Consider the following 14286-nt stretch of genomic DNA (forward strand, 5'->3'; position numbering starts at 1 on the left):
AAGGTGGTGGCTGACAGTGGCGGGAGGTACGTGATGGTGAGTGGCAAGCTGCAGGGGGAGCGGGTAGTGTTGGTGAATGTTTATGCCCCAAATTGGGACGATGCGGGGTTCATGCGGCGTATGCTGGGCCGCATTCCGGACCTGGAGGCGGGGGGCCTGATCATGGGGGGAGACTTTAACACAGTACTGGACCCCCCATTGGATCGATCCAAGTCCCGGACGGGTAGGAGGTCGGCGGCGGCTAAGGTGTTGAGGGGATTTATGGACCAGATGGGGGGGGTGGACCCTTGGAGGTTTGCAAGGCCAAGGGCCAGTGAATACTCGTTTTTCTCCCATGTACATAAGGCCTACTCGAGGATTGATTTTTTTTGTCCTGAGCAGGGGGCTGGTGTCGAGGGTGGAGGAAGTGGAATACTCCGCCATTGCCATTTCGGATCATGCCCCGCACTGGGTGGACCTCCGGCTGGGGGAAGAGAGGGACCAACGTCCGCTCTGGCGCTTGGAGGTGGGGCTGCTGGCAGAGGAGGAGGTTGCCAGGAGGGTCCGGGGGTGTATTGAGAGATACCTCGAGGCCAATGATAACGGGGAGGTTCGAGTGGGGACGGTCTAGGAGGCATTGAAGGCGGTGATGAGGGGGGAATTGATCTCCATCCGAACCCATAGGGAGAGGGGGGAGCAGGGGGAAAGGGAAAGACTGATAGGGGAGATGGTGCAGGTGGATAGGAGATATTATGCGGAGGCCCCAGAGGAGGGATTGCTGGGGGAGAGGCGTAGCCTTCAGGCCAGATTTGACCTACTGACGACCAGAAAGGCGGAAGCTCAGTGGAGGAAAGCACAGGGGGCGGTGTATGAACACGGGGAGAAGGCGAGCAGGATGCTGGCGCACCAGCTCCGGAAGCGCGACACGGCCAGGGAGATTGGGGGAGTGATGGATAGAGCTGGGAAGGTGGTGCGGAGGGGGGTAGATGTCAATGGGGTCTTCAGGGACTTCTATGGGGAACTGTACCAGTCTGAACCCCCGGTGGAGGAGGGTGGAATGGGGCGCTTCCTGGACAAGTTGCGATTCCCGAGGGTGGAAGAGGAGCGGGTGGAGGGACTAGGGGCGCCGATTGAGTTGGAGGAGGTGGTCAAAGGGATAGGGAGCATGCAGTCGGGGAAGGCGCCGGGGCCGGACGGGTTTCCGGCTGAATTCTATAAAAAGTATTTGGACCTGTTGGGCCCCCTGTTGGTCCGGACCTTTAACGAGGCAAGGGAGGGGGGGGCTCTGCCCCCAACTATGTCACGTGCGCTGATTTCCTTGATCCTGAAGCGGGACAAGGACCCTCTGCAGTGTGGATCATATAGGCCGATTTCGCTGCTGAACGCCGATGCTAAGCTGCTGGCAAAGATCCTGGCCACTAGAATAGAGGATTGTGTGCCGGGGGTCATACATGAGGACCAGACGGGGTTTGTGAAGGGAAGGCAGCTGAACACAAACGTGCGAAGGCTCCTCAATGTCATTATGATGCCGGCTGTGGAAGGGGAGGCGGAGATAGTGGTGGCGTTGGACGCGGAGAAGGCCTTCGATAGGGTTGAGTGGGAGTACTTGTGGGAGGTGTTGGAGAGGTTTGGGTTTGGGGAGGGGTTTATCCGGTGGGTGAGGCTGCTCTACGAGGCCCCGATGGCAAGTGTAGCCACGAATAGGAGGCGGTCGGAGTACTTTCGGCTGCATCGGGGGACGAGACAGGGGTGCCCCCTGTCCCCCTTGCTCTTCGCGTTGGCGATTGAGCCCCTGGACATGGCACTGAGGGAGTCAGGGAACTGGATGGGCATGGTGCGGGGGGGGGGGAGCAGCATCGAGTGTCGCTGTACGCGGACGACCTGTTGCTGTATGTGGCGGACCTGGTGGGGGGGATGCCGGAGGTGGTGAGGATTCTTAGGGAATTCGGGGGTTTCTCGGGGTATAAGCTGAACCTGGGCAAGAGTGAGGTGTTTGTGGTGCATCCGGGGGATCAAGAGGAGGGGATTGGTAGGCTCCCATTGAAGCAGGCAGGGAAGAGTTTCAGGTACCTAGGGGTCCAGGTGGCGGGGAGCTGGGGGGCCCTGCACAAGCTCAACCTCACAAGATTGGTGGAACAGATGGAGGAGGAGTTTAAGAGATGGGATATGTTACCGCTGTCACTGGCGGGGAGGGTGCAGCCCGTCAAGATGACGGTGCTCCCGAGGTTTTTGTTCCTGTTCCAGTGCCTCCCCATCCTTATCCCGAAGGCCTTTTTCCGGAGGGTCAAGAGCAGTATCACGGGATTTGTGAGGGCTCGAAGAGTGTTCCTGGATCGAGGCAGGGATAGGGGGGGGGCTGGCGTTGCCCAACCTCTGTGGGTACTACTGGGCGGCCAACGTAGCGATGGTGCATAAGTGGGTAATGGACGAGGAGGGGGCGGTGTGGAAGAGGATGGAGGCGGCGTCTTGCGTGGGCACGAGCCTGGAAGCGCTAGTAACGGCGCCGTTGCCGCTCCCTCCAATGAGGTATACCACGAGCCCGGTGGTGTCGGCTACCCTCAAAATTTGGGGGCAATGGAGACGGCACAGGGGAGAAATGGGGGGCTCGATGGAGGCCCCGATACGGGGGAACCATCGGTTCGTCCCAGGGAGCATTGATGGCGGATTTCTGGGCTGGCACAGGGCAGGGGTTAGGAGGTTGAGGGACCTGTTTATGGAGGGGAGGTTCGCGAGCTTGGGGAGTTAGAGGGGAAGTTTGGGCTCCCCCCGGGGAACATGTTTAGGTACATCCAGGTGAGGGCGTTTGCCAGGCAGCAGGTGGAGGGGTTCCCCTTGCTGCCCCCACGAGGGGTGCGGGATAGGGTGCTCTCGGGGGTGTGGGTCGGAGGAGGGAGGATTTCGGACATATACTGGGTAATGCAGGAGGTAGACGAGGCCTCGGTGGAGGAACTGAAGGGGAAATGGGAAGAGGAGCTGGGGGAGGAGATTGAGGAGGGGACGTGGGCGGATGCCCTGGAGATAGTGAATTCCTCCTCTTCCTGTGCGAGGCTTAGCCTCATACAGTTCAAGGTGCTGCATAGGGCCCACATGACTGGGACAAGGATGAGTAGGTTTTTCGGGGGCGAGGACAGGTGTGCTAGGTGCTCGGGGAGCCCAGCGAACCACGCCCATATGTTTTGGGCGTGCCCAGCGTTGGGGGAGTTCTGGAAGAGGGTAGCAAAGACGGTGTCGAGGGTGGTGGGATCCAGGGTCGAGCCAGGCTGGGGACTCGCAATTTTTGGGGTTGCAGTGGAGCCAGGAGTGCAGGGGGCGATAGAGGCCGGGGTTCTGGCCTTTGCGTCCCTAGTAGCCCGGCGGAGGATCTTGCTTCAATGGAAGGATGCGAGGCCCCCAAGCGTGGAGGCCTGGATCAATGATATGGCGGGGTTCATTAAATTGGAGAGGGTGAAATTTGCCCTGAGGGGATCAGTACAAGGGTTTTTCAGGCGGTGGCAGCCTTTTCTGGACTTCCTGGCGGAACGGTAGGGAAAAAGGCTGACAGCAGCAGCAACCCGGGGGGGAGGGGGGGGGGGGGTGGTGGTGGTAAGGATTGGGGGGAGGGAGAACTGTGCACATGGGTTTGTGGAGGGTGCTATCTCTCTCCTTTGTTTTTTTTCTTTTCTCTTTTTCTTTGTTTTTGTTCGTTCCTTTTGTTTGAAGTTGCTTTTGAAGCTGGGGGGGCATTGTTTATGGGGTGTTACCGCCGTTGTATGTTAATAGAGTTAAGATGTTTATGTTTTGTATTTTGTAAAAATTTCAATAAAAATTATTTATAAAAAAAAGAAAATGCGGCTGGTGGACCGAAGAATCCCGCCCAGAATCTTTTCATCAATGGGGAGCTGCACGCACAGATTGGGCCACCAATTTGAAAGGGTGCCCCAATCTCTAAGTGAGCTTGTGGGTACCCCCGCCCATGTGCAATGTCCCCCCTACAGACATGGCACAGCTCCACTCTCCCGCAATTGAGGACAACGTGCTGTGGGGTCCCTAAGGGCCTCCCCTCTTCAGGACCCACCCCCCCCCCCCCCAAGTCCTACAACAGACCCCCCTCAAGGACACCTGCCCATCACCCCACAACCTCCTAGAGGTCCCTCATACCTGCCATGTACCCTCCCATCTTTCAAAACCCCCTCCACACTCTTTTCATAAGCATGGCCCCTTTTGGGTCCTGACCTTTGGCAATGTCATCCTGGTGCCTGAGCATTCTTGCACTGCCATCCTGGCACCGCTCCTGCCAGTTTGGTGGTGCCACCCGGGCACCTTGACAGTGCCAGGGTGACAGAGCCAATGTGGCAGCCGGGCAGTGACAAGGTGTCCATGTTCCAGTGGGAGGGCAAGGGAGTCACTCTGCGCTATCTCTGGCCACCCAGGGGCCTCCGAAGGTCAGGGAGACCACCACGGCTGCATTTCTGCCTAGTCCACGGTGTGTGGACCTGTACTGAATGGCGCCCCGCTGCAGTCTTGCTGGTGAGGCCAGTAGTTCCCGGGAGACTGGTAGATACAGGGTAAGCTCGCCTAAGTAGGTTTTAAACCTAATTTATGCGAGCGCTGTTTGGTCATGCTCTTTTTGGGGGGGATTCCGATGCCTCGTGGGACTTGGGCATGTCCCACGAAATGTAAAGGCTGCCAAGAAGCCTGCAGGAGGCCTCTCTAGGATCTACTGGCCTGGTTGGTCTCTCGCTTGAGCGCAACGCGGTCGGTAAATCGCACCCAGAGAGGGATGAGGCCCTGGAGTTATTTGAAAACAAAAGTGGGGATTTTAAAATTGAGGCAACATTTGCTCAGGAGCTGATGGAGGTCAGCAAGCACATGGGTTTCCAGATTTCTGGATGATCTCCAGTTTACAAAGGGTGAAATATGGGAGGCCAGCCTGGGGAGCATTAGAATCATCAAAGCATGAAGGAGATTGGGGCAATGTTGTCTGATGTTACGAAGGTGGGAGTAGGTTGTCTTAGTTGTGGCACGAATATGTGGTTGGAAGCTCACCTCGGGGCTAAGTAAAGGCACTAAAGTTTCATACAGTCTGGGGATTCAGCCTCAGGTAATTGTCAAGGAAATAAGTGTAAATGGAGGTTAGGGGACAGGGTTTGGAGCAGAGACTGAAGACAATGGGTGGGATTTTGCCAAAGCGATCTTCCCGGTCCCAGTGAAGGTGACCACCATGGCAAGTCCCATGGCGGTGTGGCCGGCGAGCAATGCAAATGGTCATTGACTTTGGTGGGGCTGGAATATCCCACTGGCAGCTAATGGCGAGAGCCGGGAAACCCGCTGTGTGTGTGTGTGTGTGTGTGTGCGGCAGGAGGGAGGGGGGGTAGAAAATCCCAGCCAATGGCTTTGGTTTTCCTGATCATTTATTTGGAAGAAATTTCGGCTCTTCCAGTACTGGATGTCAGTTTAGCGGTCTGGCGACTTAAAGACAACGGAGGGGTTGTGAGAAGTGGTGATGAGGTAGAGCTGGATCTCATTGGATTGGGTTTGTTTATTGTCACGTGTACCGAGGTACAGTGAAAAGTATTTTTCTGCGAGCAGCTCAACAATCATTAACTAGATGAAAAGAAAAGGAAATAAAAGAAAATACATAATAGGGCAACACAAGGTACACAATGTAACTACATCACACCGGCATCGGATGAAGCATACAGGGGTGCACTGTTAATGAGGTCAGTTCATAAGAGGGTCATTTAGGAGTCTGGTAACAGCGGGGAAGAAGCTGTTTTTGAGTCTGTTCGTGCGTGTTCTCAGACTTTTGTATCTCCTGCCCAATGGAAGTAGTTGGAAGAGTGAGTAAGCCGGGTGGGAGGGGTCTTTGATTATGCTGCCCGCTTTCCCCAGGCAGCAGGCGGTGTAGATGGAGTCAATGGATGGGAGGCAGGTTTGTGTGATGGACTGGGCGGTGTTCAAGACTCTTGTGGTTTCTTGCGGTCTTGAGCACAAGTGAGAATTATGGAGATAAGAATTAGGAGGTGGGGTCTGAGGATAAACCCCTGGGCACACCAGCGTTTATGGTTCAGGAGCAGCAAGAGAAGCCACTGCGAGTAATATGCTGGCTCGGATTAGATCGATAAGAATGGAAGCTGTGAGAAGAGCTGAATAACAGTGGTGGGTGCTGGAGGAGGGTGGTGTCAGCCTTGTCAAAGATTGCTAAAAGATCAAGAAGGAAGATGTGCCATCGTCACATTGGCTGTCACCTGTGACTTTGATAAGAGCTGTTTTCAGAATGAGGGATGGGCAGAAATCCCATTAGAAGGCCACATCCAACGTTAATTCATTGTACTTGGAACCAAGGCAGTAAATACAAGAGATCAAAGCAGGACTAGCATCCTCTAAGTTGTTCACTTTAAATTTGTAGACATTAGTGAAGCCAAAATGGCATTTCAAGAATGGCAGGCAGCCATGTGACGTAGTTAGGGGCATAAATAATGTAAACTTTATAGTCACAATGATTCTTCAGAAAAACAACTGGGATTGAGTGGTGCCGATTTACATGAACCGTAACTTAATTAATTTACTCAAGAAAGAGCCAGAAGCAAAGTGAGGTGATTTATTTTATGGATCAGGTTATTATGATCTGGAACCCAATGCCTGAAAGAGAAGAAAGTTACTTTCAAAAGGGTGTTTTGAAAATACTTTAAAAAAGAAAATCAAAAATCAGGGCTATGGGGGAAGAGTAGGGAAGTGGAATTAACTTAATTAATTTGAAAGAGTCTCAGGTTTTAAGAACACCACCAGCTTCGATTCCAGTAGTTTTGTGGTTTAGTAAGAGCTCGTCATTGCTTGGAGGCAGTATGTTTGTCCTCAGCACTCCTGAGCTGAGGGGAGTGGCTTGGGGTAGGGAAGCGGGTCTGGGCCGGGGTTGAGGTTGGTCAAGTATCAGCTGGTATCTGCTCGGGGAAACTGATGTCTTCTATCGTTGAGTAGCCCACAGCGTTCGCTATCTACGCTCGAAGAGGGAGGGGTGATTAATTCGAAGAAGTGCTAGGCAGCTACTGATACATGTGAAACCCTATCCAAGCAAGACTCAAGCAAACCATCCAACTGCCCCGCCCCAATCCTAACCTGCCTGACGTTACCCAAGCACAGTGTTTCCTAAGTTCACTGCACCAATCCAATATTGTCCGCTCCCCGGAAGAACACTGGTATCTGGTTTGAGGCTGTTTCAAGTTTGAAGCAATGGCAACAGTTGTCATGTTTAGGGACTTCTGGCTTCTCCCTGATTGTGCAGCTACTGCAGAAAGGGGCACTCTGATTTCCCCCTTACACCGAGTCAATAGCCTAGAATATGCTGGGCCTACAGGAAAGAAATGGAGATCCACTTTCTTAGACCCCCATTGTGTTTGTTTGGTTGGTAAATATATTCAAAAATAGATCCATTTGCCATTAGCTGTGAGGAACAGTTATGTCTTTATGAAATGGGTAGGCTAGGCACTTCAGTGAATGGAACCTCTCTGAGAGCCTGAAGCATTGGAACAAGAATAGGCCATCCAGCCCCTCAATCCAGTTCAATGGTTGACCTGAATCGCAACTTCACATCCCAGTTTAGCACCAAATTCCTTGACGTCCAATACCTAACAAAAACCTATCAATCTCAACCTTGAATATTTCAATTGACCCAAGATTTACAAATATTTGAGGGAGATCACTGCAGATTTTCACCACCCTTTCACTGCTGAATGGCTTAGCTTCTCTTTGAAGACTGTGTGTCCCATTTTCCTGAAATCCATCATAAGATCTACACCAGAGGGCGGGATCTTCCGGCTATTCACGGTAGTAGGGTCTTCCGATCCCACAAAGGGCCCAGCTCCACCTTGGGTTTTCCAGTGCAGTGAGGTGGATTCAAGGGAAATCCCATTGACGGAGGCGGAGCCAGAAGATCTCGCCACCGGCCATGGTGGGCCACCTCCCATTGCTGAGAAACTCGCCGTGAGGAGGCCAGAGAATCTTGCTCAGACTATCAAATCCTTTTATCAGTTTTAAATTAGATTATCCCTCATTTTTCAAAACTAAACAGGGCATGTGATGCAACCCATCCTCATATATGACCACTTTTAGCCTCCTCACCATTCTGGTAAATCTGCACTGTACATCCTTCAATTTTAAAAAATCTTTCATGGGGCTGTGTGTGTTGCCGGCTAGGCCAGCATTTATTGCCCATCTCTAATTTCCCTGGAGAAGGTGGTGGTGAGCTGCCTTCTTGAACCGCTGCAGTCCAAATGGTGTAGGTACACCCTTGAGAGAGGATGTTCTGGGGTTTTGACCCAGAGAGAGTGAAGACATGATGATATATTTCCAAGTCGGAATGGTGTATGGCTTGGAGGGGAACTTGGTGGTGGTACCATGTATCTGTTCCCCTTGTCCTTCTTGGTGTTAGAGATCACGGGTTTGGAAGGTGCTGCCAAAGGAGCCTTGCCCAGGGCTGAAATAGTGCTCTGATTGGCATCTGACCAAGGCTCGGTATAGCTGAAGTATAATTTCCAACCCTAGGCATTTTAACCTCATTGTGATAGTGGCTTATATTCCATTAGACCTTTGGATTATTCTTTTTATCTTTACACAAGCATTTTGTGGCAAAATGGGTAGTGTCCCTATCTCTGAGCCAGAAGCTCAGGGCTCGAGTTCCATCCCAGGACGTGATGACCAAGTAAGGTGCGTTCATAATGTGAACATCAAACAGGTTGTGTGACAACCTGGAAAATCCTTCCAATACCCCAATGGCCGGCAGTAAGAGCAGGAGAGATTTTTGGTCAGCCACACCTAATGTCGAGGGGCACCCCACAAGCTATAAACTCCTGGTGACAGACTAGTGACTTGCTCCGGGAATTACCAGCTATGGAAACAGACAAAAGTCTGGCTTAGAAAACTTGTCTTCCTTGGGTCCAAAGTGGACAAGCTCACATTTCAGGTCACGCCCAAATTCTACGTGAACTGCACAAGAGCACATCAACATTAAACTGACTGTTAATTAAGGGCAGGCTCATTTTGTGCAGGTGTAGTTTAACCAGCCAACAGCTGGGAAATATCAATCTACTCCCCCAAGCCTGCCTCTAAGATGTCACAGTGGTTAGCACTGCTGCCTCACAGTGCCTTGGGACCCATGTTCAATCCCAGCCTCGGGTGACTGTGTAAAGTTTGTACGTTCTCCCCGTGTCTGCGTGGGTTTCCTCCTGGTGTTTTGGTTTCCTCCCACAGCCCAAAGATATGTGGGTTAGGCGGATTGGCCATGCTAAATTGCCCCTTAATGTCCAGGGTTCGGTTTTGGGATTATGGGGATAGGGCGGAGTGGACACTCGTAAATGGGCAGAGTGCTCATTCGAAGGGTCGGTGCAGAATCGATGGGCCGAACGGCCTCCTTCAGCACTGTAGAGATTCTATGATTCTATGAAAAGGCGAGTCCATTCCTGAAAATAGCTTGGGCAATAGGCGAAATAGGTCAATTATTTGTATGTTGATCAATTTCTATCGTGAGGACAAGCAGGGTGACCGCTGGTCTTCTTCAGCTGCACAATCTAACAGTCTTCATTTCCCAGGTGCGGGGAGATGACAAAATGAGCGTTCAACACATCTTTGGCTGCCCACTGTTCCAGCAGCAGTTCTGAGGGACTATCTTTGGGATGTGCTTCTGTCCCAATACTTGGAAATAAACAGAACTAAATATATTCCACGATGGTGTGGGGAGACAGTGGGGGAACACAGATAATTTATAGTTTAATCAGCGAAAATATAAAAAGGCTGTCAACTTTGGTACAATACAATTTATTGTGACTGAGAAACAGTCTCCACTTGGGCACAGGCAGTGTATGGGAAGTAGAAAATATTCCAGTAAATATTACTGACAGCTGTGAGCTATAGTCAAGAATTGGTACTTAGAAAATGACAGCAATTTCTATTTGCATTTTGTGGGGTGAACAAACTTATGGAAAAGTCGTGAGAAACTTCCAGAAGATTTTTTTTAAAGAAAGCCTTCCTTTCACTCGCAGGAGGAAATATAACAATATTATTTATCCATATCTCACTACCCAAAAAAGTGAACTATGCAGTTATTAGTCTCTATGGAGGAAATGTCAGCATAATTTCCCAGAGTAATGAGTATCGGGCACAATAAATCTTGCAGAATGTTACATTATTTAGTGTTCCGTGTGGTTCTTTCTGAGAAGTCTCTCAGGTGGCACAGGCACAATACGTTCGAGCTACATAAACTTTTACATGTTGTCAACCCAGTTTTATTTACAGGAAGCCAGGGAAGTTGGGGTACGGTGAGTTCAGAACATTGACAGCAGAGTGTAATCCAGGCAGCTACTCCAGTGCAATATGGAAAAACATTGCACTCAGAGGTACCGGGCAGGATTCTCCGTCCAGCGACGCCAGCATTGCAAAACGGGATTGGGCGGAGAGTGGCACGGGAAAGTAGCGATCGTCATAGTGGCACTTACAGTTCAATGGCTGATGGCTCAACGGCTGGTGATGGAACTGGAGTCAGGATGCGATGTATCAGCAAAGCGAAGCCGGAGCGATGAAAACAGCAGAGAGCCGGAGCCAAAAACAGACCGAACCATGTGCGGGGTCTACTTTTATAGGTCCCCCAAAGTCCGTGGCCCTTCGGGGCGGTCTTTTACCTGCCATGTATCGATTGGGCCTTTTCCCAATCGATATCTTCCAAACCCCCCAATCTGAGGGTCTCTTCTCGATGGGTGGGGCGGTGCCTATGGTTCTTTGTGTTGGATACTATGGTGCCGTTCTGTCTGGGCGTCTACTCAAAAGTATCCATTCATACTTAAATGTTTCTATTGTGCGGGCCTGGATCTGGATCACCTCATTACTATGTAGATCTTGTTGCCATTTATACCTTTGGCTGAAACTCTGCACCTGGCCAAAAACTGGTTTCTGTACGTGCAGAATGCTAATTAGTCTTCTGCAAACTGCTTGTCCTTGCTAAGACTGTTTTCTCCCTGCAGCCTTAGCAGTTCTCCATTTTGTAGCCCAGTGTCCATCTTAGGTGGCTACAGCATACTGCGGGTTAGCTGGATTAGTGTGGAGTAACTGGACTTGTTCCACCAATGGGTCGAACTGGTGCACCCGCACATGCTTCCGGAGAAAGATGGGTCCGGGGGCGGCCAGCCACGTCGGGAGAGGGGATCCAGAGGACGACTTCCTGGGGAAAACAAGAAGTCGTTCATGAGGTGTTTGATTTGTTGTGGTACAGAGTAGTGAGCGGATAGAATGTAGGGCATCGGGGATAACCTCTTGCCATCGGGAAATAGGGTGATCTCTGGACCGGAGGGTCAGTGGTATGGTCTTCCAGATGGTACCATTCTTCCGCTCGACCTGTCCGTTACCCTGAGGGTTATAGCTGGTCGTCCTGCTAGAGGCAATGCCCCTGTTGAGCAGGAATTGACGCAGCTCGCCGTTCATAAAGGACCCCCGATCGCTATGTATGTATGCGGGGTAGCCGAACAGGGAGAAGATGGAGAAGAGGGCCTTAATGACGGTCGATGTGGTCATGTCGGGGCAGGGAATGGCGAAGGGGAAGCGGGAGTATTCGTCGATTACCGCCAGGAAGTAAATGTTGCGGTTGCTAGAGGGAAGGGGCCCCTTGAAGTCAATGCTGAGACATTCGAAGGGGCGGGATGCTTTGATCAGATGTGCGGGCTCGGGGCGGTAGAAGTGCTGGTTTAGCTCACTGGGCTAAATCGCTGGCTTTGAAAGCAGACCAAGGCAGGCCAACAGCACGGTTCGATTCCCGTACCAGCCTCCCCGGACAGGCGTCGGAATGTGGCGACTAGGGGCTTTTCACAGTAACTTCATTGAAGCCTACTCGTGACAATAAGCAATTTCATTTCAAGTGCGGTTTGCACTCTGCGCAGATGTGGCAGTCACGGGTTACTGTTCTGACTTCCTCGATGGAGAAAGGCAGGTTGCGGGCCTTAATGAAATGGTAGAAACGGGTCACCCCTGGATGGCAGAGGTCCGTGTGGAGGGAGCGGAGGCGGTCCATCTGCACGCTGGCGCAGGTACCGTGGGACAGGGCATCAGGAGGCTCATTGAGCTTCCCAGGACGATACAAGATCTCATAGTTGTACGTGGACAACTCGATCCCCCACCGTAAGATCTTGTCATTCTTAATCTTGCCCCTTTGTGCATTATCAAACATGAAGGCCACTGACCGTTGGTCTGTGAGGAGGGTAAACTTCCTGCCGGCCAAATAGTGCCTCCAATGTCGCACAGCTTCGACTATAGCCTGGGCTTCCTTTTCCACAGAGGAGTGGCGGAGTTCGGAAGCCTGGAGGGTTCTGGAGAAGAAGGCCACGGGTCTGCCCGCTTGGTTCGGTTTGGCCGCCAGAGCTACTTCTGATGCGTCGCTCTCGACCTGGAAGGGGAGGGACAAGTCGATGGCGCGCATCGTGGCCTTTGCGATGTCCGCTTTGATGCGGCTAAAGGCCTGGCAGGCCTCTGTCGAAGGCGGGAAGGTCGTGGTTTGAATGAGGGGACGGGCCTTGTCGGCGTAATTGGGAACCCATTGGGCGTAGTAAGCGAAGAAACCCAGGCAGCATTTGAGGGTATTGGGGAGAGGGAGTTCCATCAGGGGGCGCATGCGTTCGGGGTCGGGGCCTATCACTCCGTTACGCACTACGTAGCCGAGGATGGCTAGACGGTCGGTGCTAAACACGCACTTATCCTTATTGTACGCGAGGTTAAGAAGTTTTGCGGTTTGGAGAAATTTCCGGAGGTTGGCGTCATGGTCCTGCTGGTCGTGGCCGCAGATGGTGACATTATCGAGATACGGGAAGGTAGCCCGTAATCCGTACTTGTCGACCATTCGGTCCATCTCCCGTTGGAAGACCGAGACCCCATTTGTGACACCGAATGGAACCCTAAGGAAGTGGTAGAGGCGCCCATCAGCCTCGAACGCGGTGTACTTGCGGTCACTCGCGCGAATGGGGAGCTGGTGATAAGCGGACTTAAGGTCCACAGTGGAGAAGACTTTGTATTTCGCGATATCGTTTACCATGGCGGAAATACGGGGGAGAGGATACGCGTCCAGTTGCGTAAACCGGTTGATGGTCTGGCTATAGTCGATGAACATCCGGTTTTTCTCCCCAGTCCGGACCATCAGCACTTGGGCTCGCCAGGAACTGTTGCTGGCCTCGATGACCCCTTCCTTCAGCAACCTCTGGACCTCGGACCTGATGAAGGTCCGGTCCTGGGCGCTGTACCGTCTGCTCCGTGTCGCGACGGGTTTGCAATCGGGGGTGAGATTAGCAAACAAGGAGGGGGGGTCCACTTTGAGGGACGCGAGGCTGCAGACAGTGAGGGGGGGTATAGGGCCGCCGAATTGGAAGGTCAAGCTCTGCAGGTTGCACTGGAAGTCCAGTCCTAGGAGTGCCGGTGCGCAAAGGTCAGGGAGGACAAGGAATTTGTAATTTTTAAAAACCTTCCCTTGGACCGTGAGGTCCGCGATGCAGCAGCCGGTGATACGAACGGAGTGCGAACCTGAGGCTAACGTGATTTTGTGTTTTACAGGATGGACAGGGAGCGCGCAGCGTCTTACCGTGGCAGGGTGAGCGAAGCTTTCCGTGCTCCCGGAGTCCAGCAGGCAGCCCGTCTCGTGGCCGTTGAGGTGGATCAGCATCGTTGTTTTGGCGAGCGTGCGTGGCCGTGACTGGTCGAGTTGAATGGCCGCGAGCCGTGGAGAAGAACCATCGTCGTAGTCGTCGTCGGCCGAATAGTTGCTGGCAGAACCTTGCGTGCCAGTCCAGGATGGTGGTGCCCAGGATCCGCACGTGGAGTCGGGGTCCCAAGATGGCGGCGCCCAGGACCTGCACGTGGAGTCGGGGCCCCAAGATGGCGGCGCCCAGGACCCGCACGTGGAGTCGGTGCCCCAAGATGGCGGCACCCAGGACCTGCACGTGGAGTCGGGGTCCCAAGATGGCGGCGCCCAGGACCCGCACGTGGCGTCCGGGGCCAAAGATGGCGGCACCCACGGGACCCTTGTGGTTGGTGGGGCGGGGTTAGTGGTGCCAGCGGGCCGATCGGAGCGGCTGAGAGCGGGGGCAGAGAGGCGCGCAGGCCGGACGCAGGGGCCGAGGGGCGGGGGAGAGAGATTTGCACAGTGCGCTGGAAGGGCCCGGAAGGGCCCGGAGTATAGGGGGAGGCGCGCAGGCCAGGCGCAGGGGCCCGGGGGCGGCGAGGAGAGAGTTGCGCGGTGCGCTGGAAGGGCCCAGAAGGGCCCGGATGAGAGGGGGAGGCGCGCAGGCCGGGCGCAGGGGCCCAGGG

The sequence above is a fragment of the Scyliorhinus canicula genome, chromosome 4, assembly GCF_902713615.1.
Source record: "Scyliorhinus canicula chromosome 4, sScyCan1.1, whole genome shotgun sequence".
NCBI classification, from domain to species: domain Eukaryota; kingdom Metazoa; phylum Chordata; class Chondrichthyes; order Carcharhiniformes; family Scyliorhinidae; genus Scyliorhinus; species Scyliorhinus canicula.